Source organism: Tursiops truncatus, chromosome 7 (genome assembly GCF_011762595.2).
Source record: "Tursiops truncatus isolate mTurTru1 chromosome 7, mTurTru1.mat.Y, whole genome shotgun sequence".
NCBI classification, from domain to species: Eukaryota; Metazoa; Chordata; class Mammalia; order Artiodactyla; family Delphinidae; genus Tursiops; species Tursiops truncatus.
The window spans coordinates 47,881,289-47,896,817 of NC_047040.1; the positions used below are offsets into that span (position 1 = coordinate 47,881,289).

At 36.5% G+C, this 15,529-nt stretch overlaps 1 long non-coding RNA gene across 1 annotated transcript in view; it reads left to right on the forward strand.

Moving 5' to 3' along the window:
* LOC109549359 (uncharacterized) overlaps positions 1–15,529 on the forward strand; it is a 319,510-nt gene that overhangs the window by 86,101 nt on the left and 217,880 nt on the right. The window lies entirely within an intron of this gene.

Here is a 15,529-nt window from a genome sequence, read left to right on the forward strand (position 1 = left end):
CCTTCAATATGTAAAAAGTGCAGTATTTTCAAAGTGCAGTAAAGCAAAGCACAATAAAATGAGGTATGCCTGTAAATACTTCCATTTATCTAATTCCCTTTGAAGGGGGTTTACTATCCTGATGGTTCCTTTATACACTAGTTAAGCAAACTTTTTGATGGAGCTTTATACTAAACAAACAAAAAATGTGGTATTTGACAAACAACTGATAGAGAATCCTAAAAGTAATTTTTTTAAAAAAAATAATAGAAAATAGATTTTAGGCAAATGGAAAAAAATAATTTTACTAGATAACAATTAAAGTATCAGAATAAATTACAATACTTTTAAATATAATACAGTTTAAAACTCAAGCTTTTAAAAGGAAAATGATGTTCATAATTTCTATTGTGGATGTATGTTTTTGGATGCTTGTTATTTTCAATTTTTTTCTTTTATGGAGTTTCTAAATTTTCTATTATGAGAATTTATTCTGTACATAGTCAGAGAATATTATTTTACATTGAATATATATGGGAAAATGGACAAAATGAAACAGAATGTAATGGAAAGTCTTTATCTTTGACATTTTTGTCTGTGATGTCATATGTTTATTTAAATAGCAACATAGAAAGGTAATGTAAGTCTATAGATTATAGGACTTACAGAGTAATCTACTATAATTACTATTGATCAGGTCTTTATTGAAATTTTATTGTCATGATGGACAACTTAGAAACCTAAGAGTGAAAACAATTGATTAAAAGTTAGGGGAAATAGCTCTCTGAGGAGACATTATAGTTTGTAGTTTGACATGATGGAATGCTTTAAATAAATACTGCCTTTCATCAACATCACAGCTGTCTATTTTATCCATGTGCTTATACTGAGCCTATTTCACAGATGAAAAGATTGTAGATTGGAGGAGTCTTGTGCTAAAGTCATATAGTAAACGAATCGCCTATTAGTTTCTGTCAGCTTCATGAAGGATATTCTCATTCTTTTATAATTTTTATATCCATTATGCCTTTGAATATAATAGAAATACGTTTATATTGACATCTGACTTCAAATGGAAGCTATATTTTCCATGATTCTGAACCGTTTTGCTGGCCATCAAGTCTCTAATGAAATCAAGGTTATCTTTGGAAAGTCCAGTAAGCACAGCGGCTCCCACCCTCACCTGTCTCTGTCAGCCTAATTTTTGGACAAGAGTGGGTTAGGCTGTGAAACCATTTCAGCTGCTTTGCTTTTGCTGCTAGGAGAGGCTCAATTGATGTAGAGCACTGTCAGTTAAAGTGTGATCTTAGTGACAAGCAAACAGGAGAACTGTAGGCTCCACTAGCCTGAGGTTGTGGTTTTGTTTGGCGAAAGCAGTGGACACGTGGATTTGTTGGGGAATTCAAAAGGGAGCTCTAGGTGTGAGATAGCCATATCTTAGCCAAAATTGACGTTATTCCCATATCCTGAGTTGATGAAAAATTGTGTATATATACAACATAGACTATAGTGGGCCCAAGCTACCAACATGTTCTTGGCCAACAGAGACTGTGTGCTCACACAAAGATGTAAGAAAACCCCATGGGAAATAAAATATCAAGCAGACTTGAGAATGACATGTTGGTCCTTTCTACAACTATATAAAGTGAAATGTTTTTATAATGTTTATAGCTATTGTGAAATTCGGTTGAGAATATTTTGCTTTCCTAAAGGGTTACATTTGGAATAATTATGTATAAAAAAGTTGATCCTTACTAAGAAGATATCTATTTCTCCTGAACTTGAAGTGAAAGTGATGGGTGTGTTAATTATATATAATAAAAATATGTTGAAAATGTATTAAAATAAGCCTAATCCCTACTTAAACATTAGCTTCATTTATTTCACTTTAACTATTTATGTTGAATTTTAAGCAGTTATGGCAGACTGACCTTACCCTTGGTGGACAGTTCAAAAACTGCTGCTCACATGATTTCATTACCTCTGACAAGACAAAATGTCTGTTGTAAATAGTTATACTGTTCATTCATTACATTGTTAAGCATTTAATATAAAGACTATCGATATATCAAACTGTATCTAGAATTCTCTGGTTTTAAAGAAAAACTGAGACTGGGAGAACCTAACAAGTGCCAAGAATCAGTAGTAAAGTAAATAATCAATTATGGAGGCATGGTTGGATTTCAAGTAACCCAAACATGAAAATAATGCATTTTTCACATTTATATTTGTACTAACTCCTAGTGACTAGGACAGTGTCTTCTCAGATAGATGTTGTCTTTCTGAGGTCTAAATGTAGAAACTTTCACTGCCTCATCGTGTTTATGTGCATAGGTAGAATAGGTGAAACACCTTAAAGGGCTATTCAATTTTCATTCCTATTACCTAGACATTTTTATCTGGATTTTCTTTAATTAGTTTCATTGTTTTGGTGTTTCAGTATAAAATTGCAATAATAATGCATTTAAAGTGATAAAATAGGAGAACAAAATTAAATACAACAGAAAAACAAGTAGACAGTGAGAAATACCATGACAAATAACCAAATACTTTTTGCCATGCACACATATTGCATAAGTGAAAAATGACTCAGATTACTCTTAATGTGGATCAAATCATAAATTGCCACCGTAAGCAACATCACTTCTAATATTTGTCCAAATCATCATACTGATTTCTCAATTAACTGTAATGAATGTATGCCCTCCTGTGTGGTACACAATTGAGGAACACCAGATGAATATTAACTATGATGTTGATTAGAAAGTAGTAACAGAAGAAGCAGGGCTTGTCAATTTGTCAGCACACTAGTATAACAACCTTTCCTATGTCAAAGCAGATCAAATAATGAAATTTAGGAAGAAGTGCTGTACAGATACCCAAACTGTCAACCATGTGTGCTGTGAGCTAATGAAAAACATGTATGCTTATCTTGATATACTTGGATGAAGAATTGCCAAGAAAAACTACTGTTGCAATTACTCTTCTGTTTATAACAAATCAATTATTGGTAAATAGATAACAAAATGTGGACTGAAAAACTAAGGTAATGAGATAAATGTACTGAGGAATTATTCTAGACTGTAGTTTGAATACAACTATATACTTTTCTGGAAGTGAAAAGCTATGTTTTCTTAATAGGATAACTATAAAAATATTTGAAGAGATTTACAAGTATTTTAGACTTCAATCAGTATACTGCTGGAATGCTTTGACAGGTAGATTTTGTTTGTTTTTAATCAAAGGAAATACGTACATAGTTGGATCTTCGATTATGAATGCCAGAAGCATTTTGCCATATAGCAGAATATGTTGAAGAGACATTATGTTAATCTATCAAGGAAGCCTTAACAGACATATAGTACACATATGTAATGCAAGCAGTAGTCATATTCTAGAGATGTTATGGAATTTGCATGGTATTTTTTCTCATGATAAAATGAAATAGGATGAGGTTACCTGTGGTATCAGCTTTGTATTGGAATAGTTAAGCCTTCCATAATTTGAGTATAATATGAAACTAAACATTGAAAACCAGTATGTAGCTTTTATTTATTACCAAAGATATTACTTTACAATGAGTTTGTGTTGCATTTAATTATCTATGGGTATAGTGTTCCTAAACTCTTAAAAAATAAATTCTAAGTAACACTTAAAAGGATGTTTTTTAAGACCCCATCAATTATTTTTACTCTATTTAAAAAATTTTTCAGTCTATATATTTTTAACTATTCTATTAAATCATCATACTTCTTAAGGATCACAGTCCCTTAATTCTTCTCGAACATACAGTTATAACTATCTCAGCTTGCTGCTTTGTTGAACCTCTGGAACTAGATGTCATCTGTCTCCTAGGTTCAATCCTGTTTCCAATATCAGGTTTACTTCCCTGTAAGCCTAGTAAAGGTCATTTGGACTGTAAGATTTTGCATCTTAGAAACTTTATTCTGTTGTCATACTTGATAATTTATTTGCGAATAGGATTCAAAAGTGAAAATAATTTTTTAGATTTACATGTTATTCAGAGAGCCCTCTCTATGTGAATATGTGTTTCCTCTGGCTATAAGAAACTTGCATATTCTCCATTTAAAATTTTTCTTTGCTCTATTTTCTCTATTCCCTTTTTCAGATAGGTGCTCTATCTTTTAATTCTCTTAAATAGTTTCTGGGCTTTTTTGTCTATTCTGTGAGATTATTTTTGGATTTTATATCAGTCTTTGACTTTTTAATGTAAGTAACAATTAGTAAATATCTAGATTTATTTCAAGTTAATTTTTATAAAATTTGGGGGTTTTTTGGTGGTTGCAATATTTTCTTTAAGCTGTCAGATAATTTATTTTAAATTGCCTTCTGTTGCCCAAATATCTCTTTCCTTGATGTTTTTGTTCTTTCTTTTTTTAAAACCACATTCCTTATCTTTTATGTTGTAGGTTTTCTCAGATTTCTGGTGATCTTTCTCTATTTTCCTATAAAAATAAAATGATACCATAAAAAGTTTAGAGTTCTGTGTGTGTATGGGGACTGTTGACCAAAGAACTTGACTTCTTTAAACTGTGGGGTCTGAAGGCTCTGACCTTTAAATTGTGGGATTCCTGCATGCTTCTTGCAGATTCCTTTCCTGATCACTTTCAGTCTTAGGTTTCATAGAGCAAATCATTCCAATATTTTGATAGTAACCCTCAAACTTTGAGTCTAGGGCAAGGTTCAGCACACTGTGAAACACAGGCAAAATCTGGCCAAACACCTGCTTTTGTCTGTTACTGCTTTCATGCTACCATGGCAAAGTTAAGTAGTTGCGGACTGTGTGTATGGCTCACAAAGCCTAAAATATTTATTATTTCGTCTTTTATTTCTGCTACTCCTTGTCTAAAGGAAAAAATGCCTCATTGCTATGTTTTCTATGCTTAGTTTATAAAGGACAAAAATAGTGGGAAGCAATGTTTTACAAATTAGAGATCAAGCTAACTCTCTCTGATCCTATATCTAACTCCCTTCTTTGAGCATCCTTGAGTATCCTTATCCTGAGTCAGGTTTTCAGAGAAGATCGATTCCCTTATTAGTTAGAATTCACTCAAGGTAGTAAGTTTTTCTTGTATTCTACAAGTTCAAGGTTCATCAGCTATGACACAAACCACTGGAAGCATAGCATGCATTAGGGCCCCTCTATATTGTCTTGCTGGCTTGGGAGACAAGTAGAACTCATGGGAAAATGCTGATGTTCATGCTGCTTATTGTGCAAAGAGTAATAAAAAGCCGTTTGCCCAAGTCTTGTGTCTTCTGCAAGTATCCACAAAACAATAACAGGTTAACATTAGCTTTTAAGTAGAGTAAAATCTCTGACCTTAACAGTTGTGGTGATGAGAATAGGATGCTGACAGAGAGAGGGCTTTATGGATGAGAAAATACAAAGAACCCCACAGGGCAGATGTGGGGAATATGAGAAGACTCTCTAGGATCCAGTAGTGAATACTTCTACTCAACGTAGTGTGGAAAGTGGGTAGGATAAGTAACCACTTTCCTACCTCATAATGAGACTGAACAAGCAAGAGGTAGAATTGAATCAAGCTGTCAGAATAGTGCTTTGGTTGTTTTCAGTCTCCTCTGTATAGGAGGAGGAAGATATTTTATCATGACAGTGGGTCAGAAAGCCCCCCATTCCCATCTGAAAGGCAATATAGCTGTGGCTTCTGAATAAAGACGTTCCTAATGACAAATGGTGTCAGCAACAAAGACTTTAGTATATGGTATAGAACTTTGTGTGGACCAGAAACATTGGAAATTCATTTAGTTGAAGCCAGTCATATGCTGCTGGAAACCAAAAGTAAATTCATAGTCTTGCTTACTGGTATGGAACTAATCTCTTCTTTCACGTATCTGCTTGTTTTTATTTTTTGTTTATTTTCAGATTCTACATTAAATGTGGAGTCCATGAGGTCAAGGATTTGTGTCTGTTATATTCACTGCTGTATTTCCAGGACCTAAAATACTATCAGGAACAAAGTAAAAGATCTATTTATATTTGATGAACAAATAAAAATAGTATGCTGCATAAAAACAACTGTTAAGACAATATGGCAGACTTAGCCGACATGAAAACTACTCACCTTCTCTTTCCCCACCCTTGCTATGCTACCACAGACTAAACAGTTTTATATTTTCCAAAAAATAAACTAGTTTAAAATGCATTGCCAAAGAAGCAAAATCATTAATGCCAAAGAATAAAAGGAAAGAATATAAAAATTCAGAGCAGTGAATCAGAACTAGAGATAAAAGACTCAGGGGATTATTATAAACAAATGAAAGTGTAAACATCTGGGGCTTGTGTTTAAAGCCCATGTGAGGAGGGAACTTTAGCATGGAGGTTCTATGTATTTAGGTAGTTGGAAGTAAGTCTACTACTACACAAAGCAAACAGTCATAAAATCTCTTAAAACATGGACTATTTGACTTAGGGGTACAGTAAAAAGGGGTCACCTACAAAAATTGGAATCCTGGTCTTTCGTTGTACATAGAAATGAGTCAGAGGTTCACACTAACTGTTTGGTGTTTGGATGCTACTCTGAAAAAGCATCATAAATGCTGGTTTAGAACCAGTGAAATCCACTGGATCCAGTCAGAGGCAAATGTACTGTTGCCTGTGGAAGTATACCCAAAATGTAGAGTCCTCTAAGTTAAAGGAAGCTTCCCTCAACTGAAAAGTAGCTTGCTGTAAAGAAGTACATGAGGAAATATGTTCTCCTAGAAGAAATACATAATGTATTCTCTGAAGGAATATTTAAAATAAATAGGATTAAAAGTTCAAAAATAATAAAGAAAGAACAATATGAAAGAAGGCCACATATATTTAGTAAAGAATTCTGGGAATGAAAGGTATATACAATTTATTGTACAGCTGGTGGTTGAGCAACACTGCCAAAGAGAGAATTAATATGTAGGAATTTAAGTGTGAAGATTTATCCCTTAATGGAGGGCATGAAATAAAAAGAATGAAGGTAGGACAACAAGAAGGCAGGAAGGAAAGAAGAAAGAAAAAGGAAAGAAACATAGTTTAAAAGCCATGAAGTATAAAAAAATAAGATCCAGTATTTAATAGAAATTGCAAGAAGAAAAAATAGTAGATTAAGGGAAGGGAGTGAGGCCGAGTTCAATATTCAGAGAATTAATATTTATAAAAATGACAAAATTGAAGAAGGTATGCCTCTTCAGATAGAAAGAACTTATACAGTCTTGAGCAGCATAGATAGAAATATTTCTATACTTACATTGTAGTGCAAATGCAGAACATGAAAGCAAATAGAAAATGTGGACAGTTGTGAGGGAAAAATATATTCTTTACAAAGATATGACACAATTACAGTAAGCTTCCCATCAGTCACAATATGTGACAGATGAAATAAGTAAATTTAACCTTCTGTACCCAGATAAACTCAAATTATTTAAGATTGAAAGTGCTATATGTATGCATATGGTTGATTCACTTTGTTGTACAACAGAAACTAACATAGCATTGTGAAGCAATTATACTCCAATAAAGATGTATAAAAAATAAACAAAGTGAAATAAAATGTATTCTGACGTATAAATACTAAAAATATAACCTAAAAGAAGTATGAAATGATGAATTTGAAAACAAAATGTGGACACTGGCAGGAAGGAGTTGATTAAAGATATTAGTGAAACTGTCATTAAATCTAAATGCATATTGGCTCTAAACAGTATTATTAATAATTAGGACTAATGAAAGTTTATTTAAAAAAAGAAGATTAGACTCAAATTGCAGATCACAGTAACAGAAAATTGGTGGGGATCAGGAAGAAAATGGGTTCAGGTGGACTTAATCAGCTGAGGAGGATGATAGGGGTATTAATTATGGGCTTTGGTAATCTTAAGTCTTCAAGTAAAAATTAAGGGAGGATTACTAAATCATAAAAATAAGGGGTAAAACTCCCAGAGCAGAAGAAATAAAGAAAATAGATAAATCTTAAAGAAGTAAGGAAAGAAGATTTAAAAAACAAATAAATAGTATGATATCAATACATAGAAAACAAAATTATGTAATTATGTAAATAAGTCCAAATATATCTATAATCATAATATATGCAAACTGAATGAGTAAATAAGTTATGTAAATAAGTTTAAATATATATGTAATCATAATATATGCAAACTGAATGAGTTATCATATTAAAAGATAACTATAACTTTGTATAAATGAAAATTTTAAAAAAGAACAAGAGGAGCAGCAGCAGCAACAAACATAATGAAGTCCAGTTATATGCTATTTACATGAGACACTAAATGACACAAAAAGGTTGAAGAGAGATAAATCAGGGAAATATAACTGAAATGTAGCTTAGATGCTAGTATTTCTATCAACTAAATTTGAATATAGAACAAAAACTTGTATAAAGGTAATATTATTCACTGAATAATAAAAATGTGGCTACCCTATTAAAATGTGCACCAATTCTGAATTTGGAACCACCTAATAATATAGCAAGATATAGTTAATAACTAACTTAAAGGAAAATCTAAAGTATTTCATAAGGCTACTGTGACATACAAACTACAATATGAAGATGTCTTTATTGGAAAATAAAATTATAGACCAATCCAATAAGTGCAGAAGTCCCAAATAAATTATTAGCAATTGGAATAATAAGTATCACAAATAAGTACAGCTTGACCAAGGAATTAAAAATAAGGATTATCATAGTAACTTTATCAATGCAATTCCTTACCTTAACAAATAATATAAGAAAAGAAAAAACCTTACACATATCCCTCAATACATGCAGAAAAAATGTATTTAATTAAATTCACACCTTAGCACAAGAAATGGACAATGAAATGTATTGAAATATTATAACTAACTCTGATTAAACTTGTATAATTAAGAATTTCATTTAATTTTACAAACATATCTAAGAACGCATGTTTTGCTCATTGTAGGATGACGATTGGTTTTAAGATAGCATCTTTATTGGTTTCATTCAACCAAGTATACAAAAAAGTGCTCATTTATGGTATTTTGGAATACGATTTTATGATAAAGAGAATGATATGTTCCGTAAAGTTTAACAGTTTTTTTTTAGTTTCAGTTTGTGTGATTGTTTTTATATAAATAGAATGTTACAGATATGTTTAGCCAGAGTAAGTTAGAGCATTTGATTCTACAGTAGCCCCCTTTTATCCATGGGGTATGTTTCCAAGAGCCCCAGTGGATGCCTGAAATCTCGAATAGTACCAGATGCTATATGTACTGTTTTTTCTGTACGTACAACCTATAATAAAGTTTAATTAGGCACAGTAAGAGAATATCTGAATTGCCAGCATCACTGTTCTTGTACTTTGGGGCCATTATTAAGTAAAATAAGGGTCACTTGAACACAAGCACTGTGATACTGGGACAGTTGATTGTCTGATAACCGAGAGGGCTACTAGGTGAATAATAGGCAGGTAATGTATACAGTGGGGATATGCTGGACAAAGGGTTGATTCACTTCCCAGTTGGGGCATATTTCATCAAGCTACTCAGAACAGTGCACAATTTTAAAACTTATGGATTGTTTATTTCCAGAATTTTCCATTTAATATTTTCGGCATGGTTGACCACAGGTAACTGAAATCGTGTTTTTTTAAAATTACTCTTAAGTGGAAATATTTTCTATGAGTAATCAACCATTTTTTAATTGAAATTTTATATAACATTACTTTAAAATGTGGGCAAGATACATACCGTTATCTCAGAGATATATATATATATATATATATATATATATATATATATATGTATATGTATCCCTAGGCTACATGATTTTATTGGCTAATGTTATGAGTATTTGGTCAGATAATCATATACTTCTTAATTTTTAAGGTGTGATATAAAGATATTTGTTTCATTCTTAATGTAATATTTGTTTTATTATAGTAGAATTGTCAATCAAAGTCTAATGAATTATCAATTCCAGTGTCAGTCAAGATCTATCTTAGGTCAAGCTGCCACAACAAAAATAAAATAGACTGGGTGGCTTAAGCAACTGAAATTTATTTCTCACAGTTCTGGAAGCTGGGAACTTCAGAGTCAAGGTGCTAGCATGGTCAGTTTCTTGTGATAATTAATTAATAAATGAAACTCTGAGGGTTATATTTTAAAACTATAGCTACAGGTGCTTTACTCTTTTAGTGCATGGTACCATTATGCATTCAATTGCCTGTCAGAAAAATTGAGTCATTATTGAATCTTTCTCTTCCTCCACCCATATATTGGCAGTGAATGAAGCCATATTGCTTCCATCTACTTCTTTCCATCCCTACTGCTACTGCTTACTGGATCATTGAAATAAGATCTGAATTGGTCTTTCCTCTTTTGCTCTTAATGCCATCCCTTCTTCTGCATAGTTGTCAGAATAATAATTCTCAAGTTGTATCAGATCATGTCAGCCATCAGGTTTAAAATACTTTTGTAACTTCTCTTACAAAACATTATACAATTCAAAAATCAAAATTCTTTAGAATGACAAATATAATTTATGCCCACTTTCAGCCTTTTTTTCCTCTCCTTATATGTAACATGACTCTGCCTTTTTATATGCTTTTCTCTTTATGTAATATTATTTACTCCCTCCCCTACTGTGAAAATTATATTCGTTCTTCTTGTTTTCTTAAATATCATTTTTTACGATGATACTTTAACTAAGCAGTTTAATTCATAATCTACTTTCTCTTTAGGGCCAGTCAGTTATATATGTTTAAATGTATTTTTTTTCTATTAGGATCAGTTTAGTTTGTCTAACAAAATACACTTGAGTTGTTGATTACCAAAACAGAATGATGCTACTCATTTAAATATCAAATAACTTTGTCATACTTATCTGTCAAGTTTAAAATGTTGTCAAAAACATCTGTCAGATATTGCTATTGGTGCTAAATGTAGCATAGAAATTATATTTCCTCTAGGATTCTAAAAACATCCAATCATTTTTCTTATATCCTGATTATTTGATATATTATTATATTCTTAAAATGTTTAGTAAATCATATCTTAATTTTTAAAAACTGCATTTAAGAAATATTTTGGAGTTTATGACATAAACCTAATTTACAGTTTAAAATCTCTTAAAATGAGGTATTTTAGTTACTAAATTGATTTCAACTAGATTTTCAAACAGTACAGCTTTTCTTTATGTCTGTTCTGCCTGATGTTACAATAAGATCAAAACTACTCAGTTAGGGCTTCCCTTGTTGCGGAGCACAGGCTCTAGAGCGCAGGCTCAGTGGCTGTGGCGCATGGGCTTGGTTGCTCTGCAGCATGTAGGATCTTCCAGGACCAGGCTTCGAACCTGGGTCCCCTGCATTGGCAGGTGGATTCTTAACCACTGCACCACCAGGGAAGTCCAACAAAAAGCATTTTAAAAAAAACCCCAAGGGGATCGAAGGGAAGATGGCGGAAGAGTAAGACGCGGAGATCACCTTCCTCTCCACAGATACACCAGAAATACATCTACACGTGGAACAACTCCTGCAGAACACCTACTGAAGGCTGGCAGAAGACCTCAGACCTCCCAAAAGGCAAGAAACTCCCCACGTACCTGGGTAGGGCAAAAGGAAAAAAGAATAAACAGAGACAAAAGAATAGGGACGGCACCTGCACCAGTGGGAGGGAGCTGTGAAGGAGGAAAAGTTTCCACACACTAGGAAGCCCCCTCGCGGGCGGAGACTGCGGGAGGCGGAGGGGGGAGCTTCGAAGCCGCGGAGGAGTGCACAGCAACGGGTGCGGAGGGCAAAGCGGGGAGATTCCCGCACAGAGGATCGGTGCCGACCGGCACTCACCAGCCCGAGAGGCTTGTCTGCTCACCCGCCGGGACGGGCGGGGCTGCGAGCTGAGGCTCTGAGGCTAGGGTTTCGGTTTCGGACGGAGCGCAGGGAGAGGACTGGGGTTGGCGGCTTGAACATAGCCTGAAGGGGTTAGTGCACCACAGCTAGCCGGGAGGGAGTCCGGGGAAAAGCCTGCACCTGCCGAAGAGGCAAGAGACTTTTTCTTCCCTCTTTGTTTCCTGGTGCGTGAGGAGAGGGGTTTAAGAACGCTGCTTAAAGGAACTCCAGAGAAGGGCGCGAGTCGCGGCTAAAAGCGCGAACCCCAGTGACGGGCGCGAGCCGCGGCTGAAAGCGCGGACCCCAGAGACGGGCGCGAGCCGCGGCTGAAAGCGCGGACCCCAGAGACGGGCGCGAGCCGCGGCTGAAAGCGCGGACCCCAGAGACGGGCGCGAGCCGCGGCTGAGGGCGCGGACCCCAGAGACGGGCGCGAGCCGCGGCTGAGGGCGCGGACCCCAGAGACGGGCGCGAGCCGCTGCTGAGGGCGCTGACTCCAGAGACGGGCGCAAGCCGCGGCTGGAGGCGCGGACCCCAAGGCGGGCGGGAGACGTTGGGGCTGCTGCTGCCGCCACCAAGGGGCCTGTGTGCGAGCGCAGGTCGCTCTCCACTCCCCTCTTACGCGGAGCCTGTGCAGCCCGCCACTGCCGGGTTCCCGGGATCCGGGGACGACTTCCCCGGGAGAGCGCACGGCGGGCCTCGGGCTGGTGCAGAGTCACGCCGGACTTTGCCGCCGCAGGCCCGCCCCGCATTCCGTGCCCCTCCCTCCCCGCCGCCGGCCTCCGTACGCCAGAACCCCCGAATCAGCGGCTCCTTTAACCCCGTCCTGTCTGAGCAAAAAACAGACGCCCTCCAGCGACCTACACGCAGAGGCAGGGCCAAATCCAAAGCTGAGCCCCTGGGAGCTGTGAGAACAAAGAAGAGAAAGGGAAATCTCTCCCAGCAGCCTCAGAAGCAGCGGATTAAAGCTCCACAATCAACTTGATGTATCCTGCATCTGTGGAATACATGAACAGACAGCCAATCATCCCAAATTAAGGAGGTGGACTTTGGGAGCAAGATCTATGATTTTTCTCCCTATTCCTCTTTTTGTGAATGTGTATGTGTATGCTTCTGTGTGAGATCTTGTCTGTATAGTCTTGCTTCCACCATTTGTCCTAGGTTCTATCCGTCCATGGTTTTTTCTTAAAATTTTTTTTCTTAATAATCAATTTTAATTTTAAGAACGTTATTATACTTTACCTTCGTCCTTTCTTTCTTTCTTTCTTTCCTTCCTTCCTTCCCTCCTTTAGACAACGAATCATCCCAAATTGAGGAGGTGGTCTCTGACAGCAAGATTTATGATTTTTCCCCCTTTACCTCTTTTTGTGAGGGTGTATGTGTACGCTTCTGTGTAAGACTTTGTCTGTATAGCTTTGCTTCCAACATTTGTCCTAAGGTTCTATCCGTCCCTTTTTTTTTTTCTAATTAAGAATTTTTTAATTCAATAACTTTATTATACTCTATTTTATTTTTACTGTATCTTCTTTCTGTTTTCCCCTCTTTCCCTCCTTCCTTCCTTCCTCCCTCCCTCCTTTCGTTCCTTCTTGCCTTCTTTCCTTCCTTGCTTCTTTCTTTCTTCCTTCCTTCCTTCCTTCCTTCCCTCCTTCCTTCCCTCCTTTAGACAACGAATCATCCCAAATTGAGGAGGTGGTCTCTGACAGCAAGATTTATGATTTTTCCCCCTTTACCTCTTTTTGTGAGGGTGTATGTGTACGCTTCTGTGTAAGACTTTGTCTGTACAGCTTTGCTTCCAACATTTGTCGTAAGGTTCTATCCATCCCTTTTTTTTTTTTTTTCTAATTAAGAATTTTTTAATTCAATAACTTTATTATATTTTATTTTATTTTTACTGTATCTTCTTTCTTTTTGTTTTTCCTTCTTTCCCTCCTTCCTTCCTCCCTCCCTCCCTCCCTCCTTTCGTTCCTTCTTGCCTTCTTTCCTTCTTTGCTTCTTTCTTTCTTTCTTCCTTCCTTCCTTCCTTCCTTCCCTCCTTCCTTCCCTCCTTTCCTTCTTTCTTTCCTCATACGTCTACTAATTCCCTCTACTTTTTCTCCCTTTTATTCTGAGCCGTGTGGATGAAAGGCTGTTGGTGCTCCAGCCAGGAGGCAGGGCTCTGCCTCTGAGGTAGGAGAGCCAACTTCAAGACACTGGTTCACAAGAGACCTCCCAGCTCCAGATAATATCAAACGGCGAAAATCTCCCAGAGACCTCCATCTTAACACCAGCACCCAGCTTCATTCAACGACCAGCAAGCCACAGTGCTGGACAACCTGTGCCAAACAACTAGCAAAACAGGAACACAACCCCACCCATTAGCAGAGAGGCTGCCTAAAATCATAATAAGGCCACAGACACCCCAAAACACACCACCAGACGTGAACCTGCCCACTAGAGAGACAAGATCCAGCCTCTTCCACCACAACACAGGCACTAGTCCCCTCCACCAGGAAGCCTACACAACCCACTGAACCAACCTTAGCCACTGGAGACAGACATCAAAAACAGGAGGAACTACGAACCTGCAGCCTGAAAAAAGGAGACCCCAAACACAGTAAGATAAGCAAAATGAGAAAACAGAAAAACACACAGCAGATAAAGGAGCAAGATAAAAATGCACCAGACCTAACAAATGAAGAGGAAATAGGCAGTCTACCTGAAAAAGAATTCAGAATAATGATAGTAAGGTTGATCCGAAATCTTGGAGATAGAATGGACAATAGAATGGACAAAATGCAAGAATCAGTTAACAAGGACCTAGAAGAACTAAAGATGAAACAAGCAACGATGAACAACACAATAAATGAAATTAAAAATACTCTAGATGGGATCAATAGCAGAATAACTGAGGCAGAAGAACGGATAAGTGACCTGGAAGATAAAATAGTGGAAATAACTACTGCAGAGCAGAATAAAGAAAAAAGAATGAAAAGAACTGAGGACAGTCTCAGAGACCTCTGGGACAACATTAAACGCACCAACATTCGAATTATAGGGGTTCCAGAAGAAGAAGAGAAAAAGAAAGGGACTGAGAAAATATTTGAAGAGATTATAGTTGAAAACTTCCCTAATATGGGAAAGGAAATAGTTAATCAAGTCCAGGAAGCACAGAGAGTCCCATACAGGATAAATCCAAGGAGAAATACGCCAAGACACATATTAATCAAACTGTCAAAAATTAAATACAAAGAAAGCATATTAAAAGCAGCAAGGGAAAAACAACAAATAACACATAAGGGAATCCCCATAAGGTTAACAGCTGATCTTTCAGCAGAAACCCTACAAGCCAGAAGGGAGTGGCAGGACATACTGAAAGTGATGAAGGAGAAAAACCTGCAACCAAGACTACTCTACCCAGCAAGGATCTCATTCAGATTTGATGGAGAAATAAAAACCTTTACAGACAAGCAAAAGCTGAGAGAGTTCAGCACCACCAAACCAGCTTTACAACAAATGCTAAAGGATCTTCTCTAGGCAAGAAACACAAGAGAAGGAAAAGACCTATAATAACGAACCCAAAACAATATAGAAAATGGGAATAGGAACATACATATCGATAATTACCTTAAATGTAAATGGACTAAATGCTCCCACCAAAAGACACAGATTAGCTGAATGGATACAAAAACAAGACCCTTAC